This window comes from Pongo abelii, chromosome 3 (assembly GCF_028885655.2).
Source record: "Pongo abelii isolate AG06213 chromosome 3, NHGRI_mPonAbe1-v2.0_pri, whole genome shotgun sequence".
In the NCBI taxonomy this organism is placed as follows: domain Eukaryota; kingdom Metazoa; phylum Chordata; class Mammalia; order Primates; family Hominidae; genus Pongo; species Pongo abelii.
In genome coordinates, this window is record NC_071988.2 from 41,268,647 (window position 1) to 41,288,773 (window position 20,127).

Consider the following 20,127-nt stretch of genomic DNA (forward strand, 5'->3'; position numbering starts at 1 on the left):
TATTTTGAAGTATAGAATTGCTGAGAGACCTTTAAACTCATCTCAGCATTTTGTGTGAATGTCTCCAGGATGCTTGCCATTCTGAGTTGAGCACTCCTTGCCCAATTTTTATTCCCCTATCTTCTCCGGCATCTACTTTCCCTCTGACACAGCCCCATACACTACAGGCTTCTACATGGCCATCTTTAATTCAATTCAGCAAATATTTATGGATGCATACAACCTGCCCAGCTCTGCGGTGGGTGTTAGGGATATAAACTTCAATATAATTAGGGACCTACCACATGAATTAACCACAAAGCACTCCTCTCGGTTATGTGAACAAATTGACCTAGGTTCGTAGGTTCGCTTAACACTGAACACTTAAAAATTAGAAAACCAATGCCTGAGATTATTTTCTTTTTTTTTCCACAGTTAATGAAAATTTCCTCACCTTGCTGACATTGGAAACTTTGTCGTGTCATGCTTTGTCTGATTCATGACAATAGAACAATTTTGTCATCTACAAGGAAGGACACTTCTATTTAAAATGTTAAGAGAAAACATAGATATTTATTTCCTTTCATCCAAAAGTGAAAACCAAACTGTAAACATATACATTAAAGGAAGTGGTGCAGATGTGGTTTGAATATATGTCCCCACCAAGTCCCAAGTTGAATTGTAATCCCCAGTGCTGGAAGTTGGGCCTGGTTGGAGGTAGGGCCTGGTAGGTCATGAGGGTCAATCCCTCATGGTGCTATCCTCCTGATAGTGAGTGAGTTCTCACGAGATCTGGTTGTTTACATGTGTGGCACCACCCCCATCTTGTTCCTGCTCTCACCATGTGAAGTGCCGGCTCTCACTTCACCTTCTGCCATGAGTAAGAGCTTCCTGAGGCCTCCCCAGAAGCAGATGCCAGCACTGTTTCCTGTACAGCCTGAAGAACCGTCAGCCAATTAAACCTCTTTTCTTATAAATTACCCAGTCTCAGGTATTTCTTTCTAGCAATGCAAGAATGGCCTAAACTGGTGCTAACACACGATATTCATAAACACAAATAAAATAATGTGGTCTGTCAAGAGGCCATTCTGCCCACCCTAGTTCTATAGATGGGTAATTAGAAGGTAGATTTGACAGAAACATTATTCATCAGAAATCCATGTCAAGTTCATACGCTCTTGGCCTAGCTGGCTCCTGCTCACCAAATCAAAGTCTGAATAAAAGTTGGAAAAAAGTTTTAATTTGCCTTGATATATTTCTTCATGAGATAAAAGAAGATATAGCTAAGTATTCAATAGCAGAATAATTATATCTGAAATCACCTTGCTTTTCCTGAAATGTATTAAAGCTGCATTTTACAAGAAAGGACTTTGACTTCTAGTTTTGAGGGTCTATCTGAAACTGCCTTTGCAAAGTTATGACTGAGACAGCGAAAGACATCTAACCTAACTGACTCCATCTTGCTTCTAAACTTTAAGCTGTACTTGTTCCTTCCTGGGCATCTGCTGAACTAACTTTGGGAGGAACTTGTATAGTTTAAAACAAAAATGATAACACTCCTCTCCCGAAACAAACCTTCTTGCCTGGGGACAAGAATGCCTTTGTAGGACTAACAAATTAGGCACAAGATTAGAAATTATGGTTTAAGAGTAATGCAGCTGGAGGCTACAAGATTCTGGCCCTCCCTAAACTGCTCCTAACATCAGTGCTTCAGATATTTTGCAGACCCTGCACTTGATGAATCAGCTGGCACACCCAGATCAATAAACTGGCTCATCTGATCTTGTGGTCCCCACCCAGGAACTGACTCAGCACAAGAGGACAGCTTCAACTTCCCATGACTTCATCTCCAACTCAACCAATCAGTGCTCTCGACTCACTGGCTTTTCCCCACCCACCAAATTATCCTTAAAAACTCTGATCTCCGAATGCTCGGGGGACTGATTTGAGTGATAATAAAATTTTGGTCTCCTCCACAGCTGGCTCTGCATGAATAACTCTTTCTCTGTTGCAATTCCCCCACCTTGATAAATCTACTCTGTCTAGGCAGCGGGCAAGGTGAACCCACACATGCAATGAACCAGTCTATTTCTACAATGTTAGATTGTCTAAACTTTCACTGTCTCATAAGGTAGTCGCTAAGTCCAGGTGGCTACTGAGAACTTGAAATGTGGCTAATCTAAACTAAGATATGTTCTAAGTGTAAAATACATACTGGATTTTGAAGACTTAAATGAAAAAGAGAATGTAGAATACTTCAATATTTTGTTATATGGATTACATAATAAAATGATATTATTTTGGATATGTTGGTTAAATGAAATGTATTATTAAAAGAAATGTCATGTGTCTCTTTTTACTCTACTAGAATATGTTACATTCATGGCTTCCATAATATTTATTTTGGACAGCTCTGACTTATAATCTATTTTAAAGTACTTCAACAAAGTCAGTGTGATTATTAGTTTTCATCCATATTCTACAAATGGACATTTGAAAGCCAACATTCTGGAGACGGCTCTAACATTTCTTTAGAGATAAAGAAATTATAACAAAGTTTTTTGTTGTTTTTTTTTTGACAGGGTTTCTGCTCTTGTTGCCCAGGCTGGAGTGCAATGGCGCCATCTTGGCTCACTGCAACCTCCGCCTCCCAGGTTCAAGCGATTCTCCTGCCTCAGCCTCACGAGTAGCTGGGATTACAGGCATGCGCCACCATGCCCATCTAATATTTTGTATTTTTCCTAGAGACGGGGTTTCTCCATGTTGGCCAGGCTGGTCTCGCACTCCCAACTTCAGGTGATCCTCCTGCCTCGGCCTCCCAAAGTGCTGGGATTACAGGCGTGAGCCACAGCGCCCGGCCAAAAATATCTTTATCTCTAATCAATCCCAGAGGGCTTATGAGGTAGATTGCATTATTGTTACAAATAAGTACAGCTATATTTGGAGTCCTTCCCTATTGGAGAACTATAGTTCCCACACTGGCTTCAGGCTTGGTCACATGACTTGCTTTGGCCACCCAATGAAATGTGAGTGGCAGTGATATATACCACTCCAAGCAGATGCTTTAAAAGTCCTCATGTGCCCTGTCCACTCTCTTTTCCCTGTGCCACAAGACCACATGTCCCATACAGGGACAATTTCCTCAGCCTGGGCACTGGAATAAAGACAACATGGAGTAGACCCTTGAGGGATATGTACCCCAAGAGAGAAGAAACTTTCCCCAGAGAGAAGCCAAAAACTAGAGAAAGAGGAGGACGTGGGAGCTAGTATGGTGTTTGTTTTCCCTTAAGCCCCAAAACCACATTTAAGCTCCTACAATTTGGCAGATGAGGGCCAGGAGTTGATATAAGTCTTTGAGAGGGACTCCAGAACTGCAGGCAGTTCTACAAGGCTATCTGTATCTAATTTGCTCACTGCTGTGTTCCTAGCACCAAACAGCGCCTGACACACAGTAGGTGTTCAACAAACATTTGTTGAATACATGAATGAAGACCAAAGGCAGATGTCGATTTTGAAGGGCTTGAAGTTCTTATATATTTGGGGATGTTCTTAAAAAAAAAAACAAAAAACTCACATTACTAATACAAAGTTAGGTTATAAAAATGAAAATTTATTTAGAATTTCTTTTTTTTTTTTTTTTTTTTGAGACAGGGTCTTACTCTGTTACCCAGACTGGAGTGCAATAGCATGATTTTGGCTCACTGCAACCGCCACCTCCCGAGTCCAAGCAATTCTCCTGCCTCAGCCTCCCACGTAGCTAGGACTACAGATGCGTGCCACCATGCCCAGCTAATTTTTGTATTTTTAGTAGAGACGGGGTTTCACCATGTTGGCAAGGCTGGTCTCGAATTCCTGACCTCAGGTGATCCACTCACCTCAGCCTCCCAAAGTGCTGGGATTACAGGCGTAAACCACCGTGTTCGGCTTAGAATTTGTTTAAAATCCAAAATATTAGCAGAGTTTTGGACTAACAAATACTACAAACATCATACAAATGTAGGTAAGTAACACATGCTTATTAATTAACATGTTTATTAATTAATTGCCTCACTCACCTCTATGATACTTTTTTCCCTACATGTTTTAGCTCCAAACTGTTTGATCTTCTCTTCACGAGACGACAATTTTAGAATATTTTCCTTTTTTTTTTCAGCCCTTCCTAGGCTTATACAATCTTATCTTCTAAAGAGAGATCAGAAAGATCATTCAGTCTTTCCTTTAGCATGACTGATTTTGTTTTGTTTTGTTTTGTTTTGAGACAGAGTCACTCTGTCGCCTAGGCTGGAGTCCAGTGGCATGATCTCAGCTCACTGGAACCTCCACCTCCCAGGTTCAAGTTATTCTCATGCCTCAGCCTCCTGACTAGCTGGGATGACAGGTACCTGCCACCACGCCCAGCTAAATTTTGTAATTTTAGTAGAGGCTAGGTTTCACCATGTTGGCCAGTCTGGGCTGGAACTCCTGACCTCAATGATCCGCCTGCCTTGGTTTCTCAAAGTGCTGGGATTATAGGCACGAACCACCACACCAGGCCACATGATTGATTTTTAAAATTATTATTATTATAATTGTTTTTGAGATAGAGTCTCACTCTGTTGCCCAGGCTGGAATTCAGTGGCATGATCTCAGTTCACTGCAACCTCCACTTCTTGGGTTCAAGTGATTCTCCTGCCTCTGCCTCCTGAGTAGCTGGGACTACAGGTGCCTGCCACCACACCCGGCTAATTTTTGTATTTTTAGTAGAGATGGGGTTTCACCATGTGGGCTATACTGGTCTCAAACTCCTGACCTCAAGCAATCCACCCCCCTCAGCCTCCCAAAGTGCTGGGATTACAGGCATAAGCCACCGTGCCCAGCCCTGATTTTTAAAATTATTATTGATAATTTAGAAAATTTCATTTTAGATTTATATGATATTATTATTATTTTTAAAATTTTTTCCAAGATGGAGTCTTGCTCTGTTGCCCAGGCGGGAGCGTAGTGGCGTGATCTCAGCTTACTGCAACCTCCGCCTCCCGGGTTCAAGCAATTCTCTTGCCTCAACCTCCCGAGTAGCTGGGATTACAGACACCTGCCACCATGCCCAGCTAATTTTTATATTTTTTAGAACAGACGGGGTTTCACCGTGTTGGCCAAGCTGGTCTCGAACTCCTGACCTCATGATCTGCCCACCTCAGCCTCCCAAAGTGCTGGGATTACAGAGGTGAGCCGCCACACCCAGCCTATATAACATTATGTACCTCACATAACCTCAGCACCTCACTTGCTGTGGAAAGCTATCTAGGCCCCAGTAAAGCAATACAGTTAGGTTTCAGCCTCCTGGGGCAGCTTAGCTGAAACATAAGGTTATTAGACCTAAGAGGAGCTGCCAAACCAGCTTGGGGCCAAAGCATGGCAGGTGATCCTTCCCAAGCCTACTATGGGATGAGGTGAAACTATGGGCCACAAGGATTTATGTAAGTTTCCTTTTCTTTTAGGAAAATTTCATTTTGCAAGAGGAAATGTTCTTAGTAGTCTACAGAAGGATTGATTTCCCAGGTTTCTGGTTATTAACAGAAATGTTAATACCCCAGAAAGGTAATTTGGAATGTTTGTACTAGAGATGTCTTGGATTTAAGTATTATTTGGTGTGTTCTCTCTCCCATGCATGCATCAGGCTTGTATTTTCAGCTTTAACTCCTGCTCTTCCTTTATACGTACATACTCAACATATTAGCTATGGAAATACCACTAGTTCCCATGCATGCAAACAATATGCTTTCAGCCTATTTATATTTATGTCCATAGTCTAAGTTCTAAATACCCATCAAGAGCTTGCTCAAATGGATCCATGAAATTCTCCCTGATCTGCCATTCCTTTCAACTTTCCAAAAGCACTTGATATGTAATTTTTGACAGCACATGTTCCTTTCTTGTTTGCATTAGCTTCTGTGTCACAGTTTGCCTACTGGATTTGAAAGGAAGATTTAGCATTGTTTTTCATTGCCCTCTCAGTACCTAATTATGTAAATAGAAGTTTTTCCTGTATTTTCTTCTAAGAGTTTTATAGTTTTAGCTTTTAATGTTTAGGTGTTTGATCTCAAAAGGTATTTATTGAGCGCTCAATCTGGATTACCCAATGATGTCTTGCATATGACACCAAAAGCACAGACATCAAAAGAAAAAATAGGTAAGCAGGACTTTATCAAACTTTTGATACACAGACTTTTGTATATCAAAAGACATTATTGACAGTGAAAAGACAACCCACAGAGTGGGGGAAATATCTGCACTTCATATATCTGATAAGAGATTAATGCCAACAACATATAAAGAATTTACACAATCTAACAACAAAAAAACAAACAATCTGATTAAAAAAATGGGTGAATGACTTTCATAGACAGTTCTCCAAAGAAGACACAAATGGCCAGAGTAGGCACATGAAGAGAGGCCCAATATCAGTAATCACTGGGAAAATGCAAATCAAAACCACAATGAGATACCACTTCACACCCATTAGGATGGCTATAATAAACAAAGCAAAACAATCTCCAGGAAATAACAGTGTTGTTGAAGAGGTGGAGGAATTGGAATCCATGAGCATTACTAATGGGAATGTAAAATGGTGCAGCTGTTATGGAAACATAGTATAAAGCTTGCTCAAAAAATTAAACAGAATTACCATATGATCCAGCAATTTCACTTCTGAGTATGTAAAAGAATTAAAAGCAGGAGCATTTTTAATTCTTAGCAAACAGATATTTGTACACCAATGTTCATAGCAGCATTATTCACCATAGCCACAAGATGGAAACAACTCAAATGTCCCTTTGATGGAGGAATGAATATAGAAATTGTGGTCTATACATACAAGAAATATTATTCAGCCTTAAAAAGGAATAAAATCCTAACATGAATCTTGAATGATGAATCTTGAAGACCTTATGTTAAGTGAAATAAGTCAGACACGAAAGGACAAATATTGTATGACTCCACTCATATGAGGTAACTAGAGTAGTGAAATTCATAGTGTTAAATCAAGTTTGGCCTAAAGCTGCCTCCTTACATATTTTAAGTTTGGTCTAAGGGTTTCCCTGTACGTCGTGAACTATAACAAGTGGAGGTGTAAACAGACCGTAACCTATACTTATGCCAATCTCTGAGTTTTGGCTGATCAAATGTAGCCAACAGTTGGAACCATGTTGAAATAAGCCAAATGCCGAGCTGTAACCAATCTGGCTGTTTCTGTGCCTCACTTCTGTTTTCTGTAAATCACTTTCCCTTTTCTGTCCCTAAATCTTCTTCTACCACATGGTTGCACTGGAGTCTCTGAGCCCACTCTGGCTGGAAAGGCTGCCCGATTTATGAATTGTTCATTGCTCGATTAAATTCCTTTAGATTTAATTCACCTAAAGTATGTCTTCTATCAATAGAGACAGAAAGAAGAATGGTAGATGCTAGAATATGTGGGGAGGAGGATTAGGAGAGTTAGTATCTAATGGGTACAGAGTTTCTGTTTGGAAAATTGAAGAAGTTCTGGAGATGAATAGTGGTGATGGTTGCATAACAATTGAATATACTTAGTGCAACTGAAATGTGTGGCATTTGAAAAATGGTTATAATGTCAATCTTATGTATATTTTACCACCAAAAAAAAAAAAGAAACCATGTGATTACGTAGAATCATTGAGAGGGCTTTGGAGACAGCTTCTGTAATTCACAGGCCTCACCTCAGGCAGAGTATACCTAAGCAATCCTTAAAAACAAGGATTTATCAAGTTTAAGAAAATTTGCCAGAAATGAGCATCTGTTACTGTTGTCAACCAAACGTCCTGGGTGAGGGGTGACTATCTGGGCTGGTGGCATGGGGGTAAAATAATTTACCAAGACAGTTGTAGGTAAAGAAAGGCAGATTTCCATTCACCATGGCCAACATGGTGAAACCCCGTCTCTACTAAAAAAAAAATACAAAAATTAGCTGGGCGTGGTGGTGCACATCTGTAATCCCAGCTACTTGAGAGGCTGAGGCAGGAAAATCACTTGAACCTGGAAGGTGGAGGTTGCAGTGAGCCAAGATCATGCCACTGTACCCCAGCCTGGGCGACAGAGCAAGCAAGAAAGAAAGGAAGGAAGGAAGATTAAAGAAAATATGAAAATACGTTCAGAAGAGGAGGTGACTGCAAGGAAATACAAGCTTGCTGGAGATTTTATAGAATGGTTTTTGGGCTGATTGATAATGCCAAGGTAGCAGGGAGCTTAACTTGCATTCTTCTGTCAGTTGAGTTGTTTGATAAATTGAGGAATTTGATGATAAGCAGGAAGTTTGTGAGATAGGTATGTTATCCGTGCAGGAGGACTACATGTCCTGGGCAACAACAACAACAAAAAGCAGACCTATAGCTTATGTTCTTCCTCTATTTGTTTACACATCCTGGACCATGAAGAAAGGTAGACCTATAGCTTATCTGCTTTATCTCTTTGCTTTCCCCAGGTCCTGCCAGCCTGACTCCTTTTCCCTAATTAGGACTGCAAGCTTAGGACATTCTTCCAGAGCAGGTGATATGGTTTGGCTGTGCGCCCACACAAACCTTATCTTGAATTGTAGTTCCTATAATCCTCACATGTTGTGGGAGGGACCTGGTGGGAGGTAATTGAATCATGGAGGCAGTTACCCCCATGCTGCTTTTCTCATGACAGCGAGTCCTCATGAGATCTGATGGTTTTATAAGAGGGTTTCCTCCTCTTTGCTCTGCACTTCTCCTTGCTGCTGCCATGTGAAGAAGGATGTATTTGCTTCCCTTTCTGCCACAATTGTAAGTTTCCTGAGGCCTCCACAGCTCTGCGGAAGTGTGAGTCAATTAAATCTCTTTCTTTTATAAATTACCCAGTCTTGGTGCCCTGTGTCCCAACAGCTCTAGCCATGGCTGAAAGGGGCCAAGGTACAGCTTGGGCTGTGGCTTCAGAGTGTGCAAGCCCCAAACCTTGGCAGCTTCCACGTGATGTTGAGGCTGTGGGTGCACAGAAGTAAAAAACTGAGGTTTGGGAACGTCTGCCTACATTTCAGGGGATGCATGGAAATGCCTGGATGTCCAGGCAGACGTTTGCTGCAGGGGTGGAGCCCTCAGGGAGAACCTCTGCTAGGGCAGTGTGGAAGGGAAATGTGGGGTTAGAGTCCCCACACAGAGTCTCCACTGGGGCACTGCCTAGTGGAGCTGTAAGAAGAGGGCCAGTCTCTTCCAGATCCCAGAATGGTAGATTCACCAGCAGCTTGTAACTTGCACCTGGAAAAGCTGCAGACACTCAATGCCAAACTATGATGGAAGCTGGGAGGGGTCTGTACCCTGCAGATCCACAGGGATGGAGCTGCCCAAGCTGTGGGTGCCCACCTCTTGCACCAGCATAACCTGGATGTGAGACATGGAGTCAAAGGAGATCATTTCAGAGCTTTAAGATTTGATGGTCCCGCTGGATTTTTGGATTTGCTTGGGGCCTATAGCCCCTTCATTTTGGCCAATTTCTGTACAGAATCAGTCAGGGTGGTGGGAGAAATTATAACGATAAAGCTATAGGAAACAGACACAAACCTTCTTGGAATGCTGGGAGGTTTGCATAGCTTCAGTAAAAGATTTGACTGAAGGCAGCTGAATTCTCTTAAAAGCTTACATAGGAATGTAGAGGAGTTTATCTAAATAGCTTGTTTACTCATATGGTCCTAAGACTAACCTTTGATTATCTGCGGTGCATAACTGCTCTCTACTTGGGAGGTTGGCAATGTTAATTACCCTCTAGTGGTGTTTACTCAAGACCTTTGTCATTTAATCTGCACTAAATAAATGCGAACTTCTCTGGCTAATTGAGGCCATGGCTGCTGACTCTTTACAGCACCCTCCTTGGGGTCTGTGAGTGGCCCGGTCCCCTAGCCCGCTCTTTCACTGGATATCTGTGTCTGAGTGCATTTGTTCATCAGTCACTGGGTCAGGGTCTGTGGGTAGGACTTGGCACTCCCATTTGGAACAAGTGTATTTACCCAATGCCTACAGCTCCATTGTATCTAGGAAGTAACTAACTTGCTTTTGATTTTACAGGGTCATAGGTGGAAGGGACTTGCCTTGTCGCAGATGAGACTTTGGACTTGGACTTTTGGGTTAATGCTGGAATGAGTTAAGACTCTGGGGGACTGTTGGGAAGGCATGATTGTGTTTTAAAATGTGAGAACATGAGATTTAGGAGAGGCCAGAGTTGGAATGATATGGTTTGGCTGTGTTCCCATCCAAATCTCATCTTGAATTGTAGTTCCCGTAATCCTTATATGTCGTGGGAGTGACCTGGTGGGTGGTAATTTAATCATGGGGGCAGTTAGCCCCATGCTGCTGTTCTCATGATATTGAGTTCTCATGAGATCTGATGGTTTTATAAGATGCTTTTCCCCATTTTGCTTGGCATTTCTCCCTCTTGCCATCATGTGAAGAAGGATGTGCTTGCTCCCCCTTCTGCCACGATTGTAAGTTTCCTGAGGCCTCCCCAGCCCTATGGAACTGTGGGTCAATAAAATGTCTCTCCTTTATAAATTACCCAGTCTCGGGCAGTTCTTTACAGCAGTGTGAGAATGGACTAATATAGCAGGGGTCCCTTCCCTCCAGCCCACAGACCAGTACTAACTGTTAGGAACTGGGCCTCATAGCAGGAGGTGAGCACTGGGTAAGCGAGCATTACCACCTGAGCTCCACCTCCTATCAGATCAGAAGTGGCATTAGATTCTCATAGGAGCTCGAACCCTATTATGGACTGCACATTCAAGGGATCTAGGTTGCATGCTCCTTATGAGACTCTAATGCCTGATAATCTCTGGTGGAACAGTTTCATCCCCAAACCATTCCCTACTCCCGTCTGTGGAAAAATTGTCTTCTACGAAACCAATCCCTGATACCAAAAATGTTGGCGACCACTGTTCTAGAGAACTAACTTAAAGTCTTCATAAACAGTTTACTTAATGTCTTCTTTTCTTTTGTTTTCTTTTAAAATGTATTGTTGAGGACCTCTATTCCATATGGCACTATGCAGGAGACATCATGGAGAAAAAAGTGGTAGCAGTATAGACAGCGGTTAAACACAGACTCTGGATTTCAATGCCACTTTTATCCCCCTGTTATCTATGGGTGCATTATTTAACCCCTCTGCATCTCAATTTCCACATATATAAAATGGGCACAGTAATACTACCCATCTCATAGAGTTTGTGCTGAATATCTTCTGTTTGCCTCTCCAGATTTGTTCTCCACACTTATCCATCCTGTTCTTGACCCTGGGAATTTGACCTGCTTGGGCTGCTTCAATGAATTTACTTTCTTTCTGGCTTCAATTTGGATTTGGCCATTGGGGATCCCTGGTAGGAGATCAGAGGGAGGTAGGAATAAAGAGGTTGGGTTTTTGTCATTGTTGTTTTTAGAGACAAGTCTCCCTGTATTCCCCGGGCTGGAGTGCAGTAGCTTTTCACAAAGGCAGTCATAGTGTACTATAGCCTCAAACTCCTGGGCTCAAGTGGTCCTCCTGGTTCAGCCTTGGGAGTAGCTGGGACTATAGGTGCAGCCAGTTTTGAGGTTGAGTTTTTTACCCTGGCTTCCTCCTTGTAGGGATGCTGCAGGAATGGCTGCCTCCCCGACCAGAGGTTACAACTATTGCCAGTGCAGCCCTCTCTACACGACTTCCTTTCTCTGAGTTTCCGTAAACATCCCCTCCCTTTACAACATGTGTTTATAACACAAAGCTGCCTGTAAAATTGAGCTGCAGACATAAATAAGCAAGCTGGAAGCTTGCATGGCTGAATGCTAGCAGCTGTTCCAATAGGAGAAGGCTACCAGGGGGCTAGGCATGCTCAAAATGGCGGCTCCATCTTCCCTTTTCCTTGCCAACCACGTGAACAGTAAGGAGCAGACAATGTGGAGCTGGTAAAGCAGAGAAGCCACTTGCATAATAGAAGACTAGGGTGGGACGGCCAACTTCCTCTTGCACTATGTAAATGTCTCACCTGGTCCAACCATTCTTTGGGCCCTGTGTAGATCAGATACCACCTCCTCAAGCCAGTCTATAAAACCCCTGTGTACTTCATCATGGGACCAGAAGACCCACTTGGGTGCCCCTCTCTCTCTGCAGAAGAGAAAGCTATTTTCTTTTCTCCTTCTTTCACCTATTAAACCTCTACTCTTAAACTCACTCCTGTGTGTGTCCATGTCCTTGATTTCCTTGGCATGAGGCAACGAACCTCGGATGTTACCCCAGACAACGATGCCACTTCACTGTGATGCCTGGCTTAAACTGGAGCTGGAGCAGCAGGGCTCCATCCACACCAAAGGCTACATGGGTTAGTTTGAGAAATGGCTGCTGGACAACCTGATCGTCATAACCAAGGTCTTTGTGAGTATCACCTTCCTCCAGATCTTTGGCATCTTTCTGGCCTGGAACCTCCTGAGTGACATCAAAGCAGTGAAAGGCAACTGGTGAGTCTGCCATGGCCATTGTCACATGTCTAGCCAATTGAGGCCTCTAGTGGGCACCCCCCCTCCCCCATGGAGGATGCTGTCCTACTGTGTTGATGATGGGCAAGGCTGCAGGAGGTATTTCTGCTTGGATCTGAGTTCTGAGTGGGGTTTGTATGTACAGGTGCACTGTCCACCCACAGAGAAATCCACTGTGGCTCTGCTGGGACTGCTTTTCCTGGAGCTGTGGAAAAGGAGGGTGTGCATGTATACACACACGTACATGCATGCACAGGAGAGCCACCGTCTCAGCTATTGTTGGGGTGGCAGGCTCTCCAGAGGACTAGAAAGGGCATAGCTACAAGGGTACAGGCGGTCGGGCAAGGTGGCTCATGCCTGTAATCCCAGCACTTTGGGAGGCCGAGGCAGGTCAATCACGAGGTCAGGAGTTTGAGACCAGCCTGGCCAAGATGGTGAAATCCCGTCTCTACTAAAAAAAATACAAAAATTAGCCAGGCATGGTGGTGGGCACCTGTAAGCCCAGCTACTCAGGAGGCTGAGGCAGGAGAATCTCTTGAACCCTGGAGGCAGGGGTTGCAGTGAGCCGAGATTGCGCCACTGCACTCCAGCCTGGGTGACAGAACAAGACTCTGTCTCAAAAAAAAAATAAAAAAAAGAAAGCAGGTACAGGCCAGGTGGGGTGGGAGGCACTGTTGTGGAGGCATCTGTCTGTCTCCCCTTCCCCCACCCCATGCTGAGACACACTTCTCTGTGCATGGCTGGATGGGGCATGGTTTGGGGCCTGCTGTTGCCTGGGCCACTGCTTCCTGCAGCTTCAGAACTGTCATCTTTATTAGCTATACCTTGAGCCTGCCAGGAGTCCACCTCCACCTCAGTGTACTAGACTCTGTAATCAGCCCAAGAATTTTTTCCCTCTCTCTCAGCATGCCTCTCAGGAGCAAACAGGATAATGGCTAGAAACTACTCAAATAAACAAAACTTTGAAAACCAGGGAAAAAAGTAGATTGTAAAATTTCTCCAGGACCCAGACAGATAAATGAAAAGGTGATTTTAAACAATTCCCTTGAATTGATTGTGGTGCAAAGTTGAGTTTCAAGTGTCAGGGAGAAGCAATCTGATCTCCAACTTTCAACCACTAGCCATTACAATCCCAGTGAGGTCCATCTCCTGTGCATGTTGAAATTTATAAGAAGATGGAAGAGACTGGGAGATAGACTCAGTTTCTGAAGCTCTAGAATATATTTCTAGTATACATATATTATTTTATGTCTAGTAGCTAAGTCTCTGATACATTTTCAAAAAAGTAAAATTTGACATAACTATGTAATCTTTATAAAATAATTATTTTATTTTATCTATAAAATAAATACATGTCAAAGATTTTGTGTAGCTCATTAATTAATGAGGGGACTGGGAAGGCTGTTCACACTGATTCAATGGAGAAGTCAAGATTACAAGTTTTTTCCTTGTTTTTTCCTTTTTTTTTTTAAGAGAGAGAGTCTTACTCTCTTGCCCAGGCTGGAAGGCGGTGGCATAATCATAGCTCACTACAGCCTTGAACTCCTGAGTTCAAGCAATCCTGGCTAGGACTACAGGCTTGCACCACCATGCTTGGCTAGATAAAAAAAAAAAAATTCTTTTTTTTAAGAGACAGGAGTCTCATTATGTTGCTCAGACTGGTCTTAAACTACTGGCCTCAAATGATCCTCCTGCCTCAGCCTCTCAAAGTGCAGGGATTACAGTAGTGAGCCACCACATCCCATTCAAAGACTACAAATTTATATAGAATAAAGGAATATTGAAATGAACTTACAAATAGAAACAAAACTGGATTTTTATATAGGAGTAGATAGGTAGAAAAGTCAATTCAGTCTCCACTTGGCAGAATTTATTTGCATGTCTATAGATGTGGTAGGCAGAATAATACCACCCTTCCCTCCCTCTCATCCCAAGAAGTCCACATCCTAATCCTCAGAACCTGTGAATTTCTTAAATTACATGACAAAGGGGAGTTAAGGTTACAGATGGAATTAAGATTACTAATCATCTGACCTTATAGGGAGAGTACCCTGGGCTATCCAAGTGGGTCCAAAATAATCACAAGTCTTTAAAAGTGGAAAAGGCTGGGCCGGGCATGGTGGCTCACCCAGCACTATGGGAGGCTGAGGGGAGCGGATCACCTAAGGTCAGGAGTTTGAGACCAGCATGGCCAACATGGTGAAACCCCGTCTCTACTAAAAATGCAAAAAAAAAAAAAAAAAATTAGCTAGGCGTGGTGGCACATGCCTGTATTCCCAGCTACTCAGGAGGCTGAGGCAGGAGAATCACTTGAACCTAGGATGTGGAGGTTGCAGTGAGTGGAGATCATGCCACTGCACTCTAGCATGCCACTGCACTCCAAAAAAAAAAAAAAAAAAGGGGGGGGGGAAGAGGATGGCAGAAGGGGGAAGAGGATGGCAGAAGAGAGTCGGAGGGGGCTGTGCCTATAGAGAAATGTTCAGAAAGATGCAACATTGCTGGCTTTGAAAATGGAGAAAGGAGTCCAATAATCAAAGGTGAGCTCTAAATCTGGAAAAGGGAAGAAAATGAATTCTCCACTGGAGCCTCTAGAAAGGAGTGGAGCCCTGCAGAACTTGATTTTATCCCAGGGAGACCTGTGTGGGACTTCTGACCTTCAGAACTATAAGATAATAAACTTGTGTTATTTTAAGTCATGAAACTTGTCATAATTTGTCACATCATCAATAGAGAGGTAATAGATAAGAAGTAGTTGCATTGCTATCATTTATTTACAATTTAAAGAGTTTAAAACATAGCCTAGTCAAAGACAAAGATACACTGATACAGCATCAGATAATTCCCAGTCTTCAGCATTCCACTGAACGTGCACCCATTCTAAAGTCTTAAAGTTTTTCTTACATTACCAATTTTTAAAGGTAACAATAATTTTCATTTCTTAGTTAAGACTTCATGCTCAAGCTATAACTGCAGAGCTTATGGAGCTTACTTTTCAGGCAGCAAATAAAAGTAGGAATGTATTACTAATGAAATGAATGACTTAGCACTTAGCAATTGCAAAGATACCCTATCCAACCACAGAATTATTAATCACTGATGGAAGCAGAAATGAGCAAATTGATGACTTGATGGTTCAGTAGAATCCCCCTTGAAAACAGGGGGAGAGCCAAGTCATCAATAACTCTGGAATCAATTCTTGTTTCATCAGCCAATTTCTAGCCAAATGGAATAATGGCCTCTTGGTAGTCAATTGCTTCAGCTTCGGCGTTTGTGTTACATTTGGATTTTCTTACCTTCAATTAAAATAAGTTAGGTAACACTTAGGAATTCACCCTGACCCTATGGAAGGAGTGTAGCAGAATCAATTTTTTTTTTTTTTGCTGTACCTGGCGTCCATACATTGTTCTTATTATAGCAACACACAGAGTGTCAAATGAGGTTCATCCAGTTACCAGCTGCGAATCTGTATCTGTATGGGTCTGCAGCAACCTCAATTCTTGCCACCTCAGAAGAAAGAATTCAACCGAGAGGCAAGTAGCAGAAAGGAATGAAAGGAAGTAACGTATACTTGGAGGAGGGCCAAGTGGGCAACTTGAGAGATCAAGTGCATGGTTTGACCTTTCAACCTGGGGCTTTGCATGTTGGCATACTTCTGGGATCTTGCATTACTCCTCCCCTGATTCTTCCCTTGGGGTGGGCTGTCTTGCTTGAGCCTACTCGCCCAACTCCTGAGATCTTATCAGGAAGCTGCTGATCACCAGTTTCAGGTATTTTCTATCTACTAGGAGACTGCCCTTCCCTGGTGCTTACTGTAACTAATTATTACTCTAGAGAGACAGTTAACAACAGCCCAACCATCCCCTGATGCTTACCCAACACTCCTGGTGTGTGTGGGGATGGGGGTGGGGTGCCCTTTCCTGTCCTCCTCATACTATGCTAGCTACCTGCTGTAATGATCTTGCATACATTCCCTTCAAAACTCTCCATTCAAACAAGAGTGAGTGAATGACCCAAGCATGGTCAATCTGTCTCTTAAACTAAATGATTGGTGTAGAAATTTTTATGGGACCAAATTTGATCCAGTGAGAATCAAGCCTGGCTCATTAAATTGAAAGTATCAAGCAAGAGGCACTTTCTACAGGCTAGTCTTACTAATCTGGTGGTATATGGACTAAAGTTGAAGAAGAATCAACTTGACAATGAAATCAACTCAGAGAGAAGCAGAGACAAGAACACAGTTTTCTTTGATGTCATTTGGGCTCTTAAACATATGCATGTCTACTAAAACATTGTCTATCTCTGATCTTTTCAGAGTAGTCATATTATTTTGCCTTTTGTCCCCCATAAGTCTGTTTGGGTTTAATTTCTGTCTCCTGCAATCAAGAGAGTCCTGACTAAGACAACCATGTATACTTGAGAAGTTATCTCATTGCCAAGAAGAATGATCAAGGAAGAAAGTAAAGAAATACAGTAGGGGGCTGGGCGCAGTGGCTCATGCCTGTAATCCCAGCACTTTGGGAGGCTGAGGTGAGTGAATCACCTGAGGTCAGGAGTTCGAGACCAGGCTGACCAACATGGAGAAACCCTATCTCTACTAAAAATACAAAATTAGCCAGGTGTGATGGCACATGCCTATAATCCCAGCTACTCGGGAGGCTGAGGAAGGAGAATCGCTTGAACTAAGGAGGCGGAGGTTGCAGTGAGCTGAGATGGTGCCATTGCACTCCAGCCTGGGTAACAAGAGCAAAACTCCATCTCAAAAAATAAAAAAGAAAAAAGAAAGAAATACAGTAGGAAAACAGTAGGAAAAAAAGACAAATTCCAATGGTTAGAAACAATAAAAGAAGAGATTCAAATATTATCTATACATTAAACAGAACACAAAACATAAAACTATTAATGATACTTCTTGCAGAAAAAAATGATAGATGTCATTGCATTCAACAGTTAAAACCAATCATTAAAATATCTTACCAGAACCAAGTATCTTGGCAAAGTGGCTTCAACTTCTTCTACTATGGCATCAGTATATTTTATATTGTATCTAAATTGCTTGAAACACTGTCCGATATCTACATCAACATTTATGGCTTTGTTTGAAACCTGGGGAAATGACACAGAAATGGGGAAAATACAGTCTGCCTTTGAAATGCTTATGCTTTAGGGGAAGAACAAAAGAAGAAGAAAATCTAGCTATCGGTAAAATTGAACACTGTAAGGATAACTGTAGTACAAATCTAACAAAGTTGTTACCTTCTGATTTTTATTCATTCAAAACAAATGATTACTTCTTAGAAGCCGTTTTAAAACCTCCATTATAGGCTCACATTTGTGGTCTTTATTAGCTTATATTCAGCACATCTGAGAATGCAGAAGAAGCAAACAGTGAACTCGAAAGGATTCCATTATTAGACTAATATGATTAAGTTGATTCAGTCAGCAAAAGGAACTCAACTTATTAAAAAGAGTTTTAATGGGGAGTATCATGTTTCAATAATCAGGCAGGGAAACTATGGACCATTTGGAAAGCAACCTGGTTTGTGCCCCTTTTTCATTTGTCTTCATTTGGCAGATTCACAGAGTCATGGCCTAACAGTTTCTACTTCAGCTTGGGGTCTAAGGTTGCAGGACAGATTGTCACACCATCCTTCTCCTGTATAGTCGTTTAGTATTTTTATTCAGCTTTGAAAGGGAAAGGAAATTTTTCAACTCATATTGAGGCAGGACAATAGGGTCTGGAGGCAGGGAACCTAAGGCCATTTCATGCTGATTTCCTAGAACTAAATTGAAAGGAAAACCCTAACTTTCCATGCCTAAGTAATAAAAAGACCAGAGGCTCTCCCTTTGCAAACCCCCCCTTTCCTGCGTGGCAGATGGGAAATTGGTTGTCGCAACCAATCTGACTGACTGAGGCTCAGTCTTTGTTAGTGTGAAAGTGCAACTTTGTAACTTCACCTTAGCCTTCACCTTTGTAACTTCATATATAGCTACGGACTAAACTGTGTTCCCCAAAATTCATATGTCAAAGCCCTAACCCTTAGGCGACTGTATGTATTTGGAGACAGAATCTTCAAGAAGTAATTAAGGTGAACTGAAGTTATAAGGATGGGGTCCTAATCAGATAAAACTGGTGGCCTCATAGGAAGAGGAAGAGAGGAAAGGGAAGGTGAAGATGTTTGCACAGGAGTGTGACCTTTGTAACTCCACTTCAGCCTCTGATTGGCTGCACAAAGCAACTGATTGATTGCAGGCCACCACTTCATTTACATGAGGTGAGCATGAAGTGGCCAGTTGGAAACCTAGAGGGTATTTGGACCCGAGAAGATTCTGTATCAGGCAGCTCCCACATTGTGTAGTGTACTTTCGTTTTCAACAAATCCCTGCTTTTGTTCTTTCATTGCTTCATTCTTTCTTTGCTTTGCTGGGCGTTTTGTCCAATTCTTTGTTCAAAATGCCAAGAATCTGGACAACTTGCAGTCAAGACCCTCTACCAGTAACAATATAACAAAAAACTAGTATCAAAACACAATTTTAACAAAAATTTTTAAAATGCCAACAAATCAATAATAATGGGCCATAATAAAAGACAAACAGCTCAACAGAAAAGAGGCAACAGAGGCCAGGCACAGTGGCTCACACCTGTAATCCCAGCACTTTGGGAGGCTGAGGTGGGTAGATCACGAGGTCAGGAGTTTGAGACCAGCCTGGCCAACATACTGAAACCCCACCTCTACTAAAAATACAAAAAATTAGCCCAGCATGGTGGCAGGCATCTGTAATCCCAGCTACTCGGGAGGCTGAGGCAGGATAATCGTTTGAACCTGGGAGGTGGAGGCTGCAGCGAGTCAAGACTGCGCCGTTGCACTCCAGCCTGGGCGACAGCGCAAGACTGTGTCTCAAAAAAAAAGCCAACAGGAGAGAAAATCTGAATGGCCAATAAAGTTGTGAAAAGATGCTCAGCCTCACTACTACTCACGAAAATGCAAATTGAAAAAATAATGACATACCATTTTATATACCTAATATTGGTAAGAACTAAAAATAGAAAATTTTGGCAGGGATTAGGACTATTCTCATACACTAAATACAACTACTTAGGAGAGTAAACTTGCAATTATTTTAATATGCAAAGTTGAAGATATGTGTCTTAGTTGTTTCACTTTCATTTTACTCTTTAACAAAAATATCAAGAAACATTCATGGAATTACACTCATTCATCAATAGCAACTGTATATTGCTATGGATATAAGAGTTCAGCAAAATCAAAAGAAGTAACTGTGAGATTAATTAGCTATATGGAATTTACAATAGAGAACATTTTCTATTTTAATATTTTTGTAATAAGATGATCCTTTAAATCAGTAAAAAATATATGTACTTACATGCATATATATAAAATATATATAGCTATGGACTGAATTGTGTCCCTCAAAATTCATATGTCAAGACCCTAACCCTCATGTGACTGTATATATTTGGAAACAAGATCTTTAGGAAGTAATTAAGGCTAACTTAAGTCATAAGGATGGGGTCCTAATCCGATAGAACTGGCGACCTTGTAAGAAGGGGAAGAGAGGAAGACAGAGATCATTTACCCCCTCCTAAATTGAGCACACAGAAAATGGCAGCTGCCGGCTAAAATGAAACTTACCT

The 20,127-nt window shown here is 42.0% G+C and overlaps 1 long non-coding RNA gene across 3 annotated transcripts in view; it reads right to left on the reverse strand.

Moving 5' to 3' along the window:
* LOC129058956 (uncharacterized) overlaps positions 1 to 20,127 on the reverse strand; it is a 29,197-nt gene that overhangs the window by 5,935 nt on the left and 3,135 nt on the right. The window contains exons 2-3 of one of the 3 annotated variants that reach the window (XR_008524461.2): positions 17,448 to 17,576; positions 4,035 to 4,161 (exon numbers count right to left, since the gene is read on the reverse strand). This is a non-coding gene — a long non-coding RNA (uncharacterized LOC129058956). Of the gene's footprint in view, positions 1 to 4,034; positions 4,162 to 11,079; positions 11,345 to 17,447; positions 17,577 to 20,127 lie in introns of those variants that run through there. The other 2 variants (XR_008524462.1, XR_008524459.2) reach the window with 2 other exon arrangements.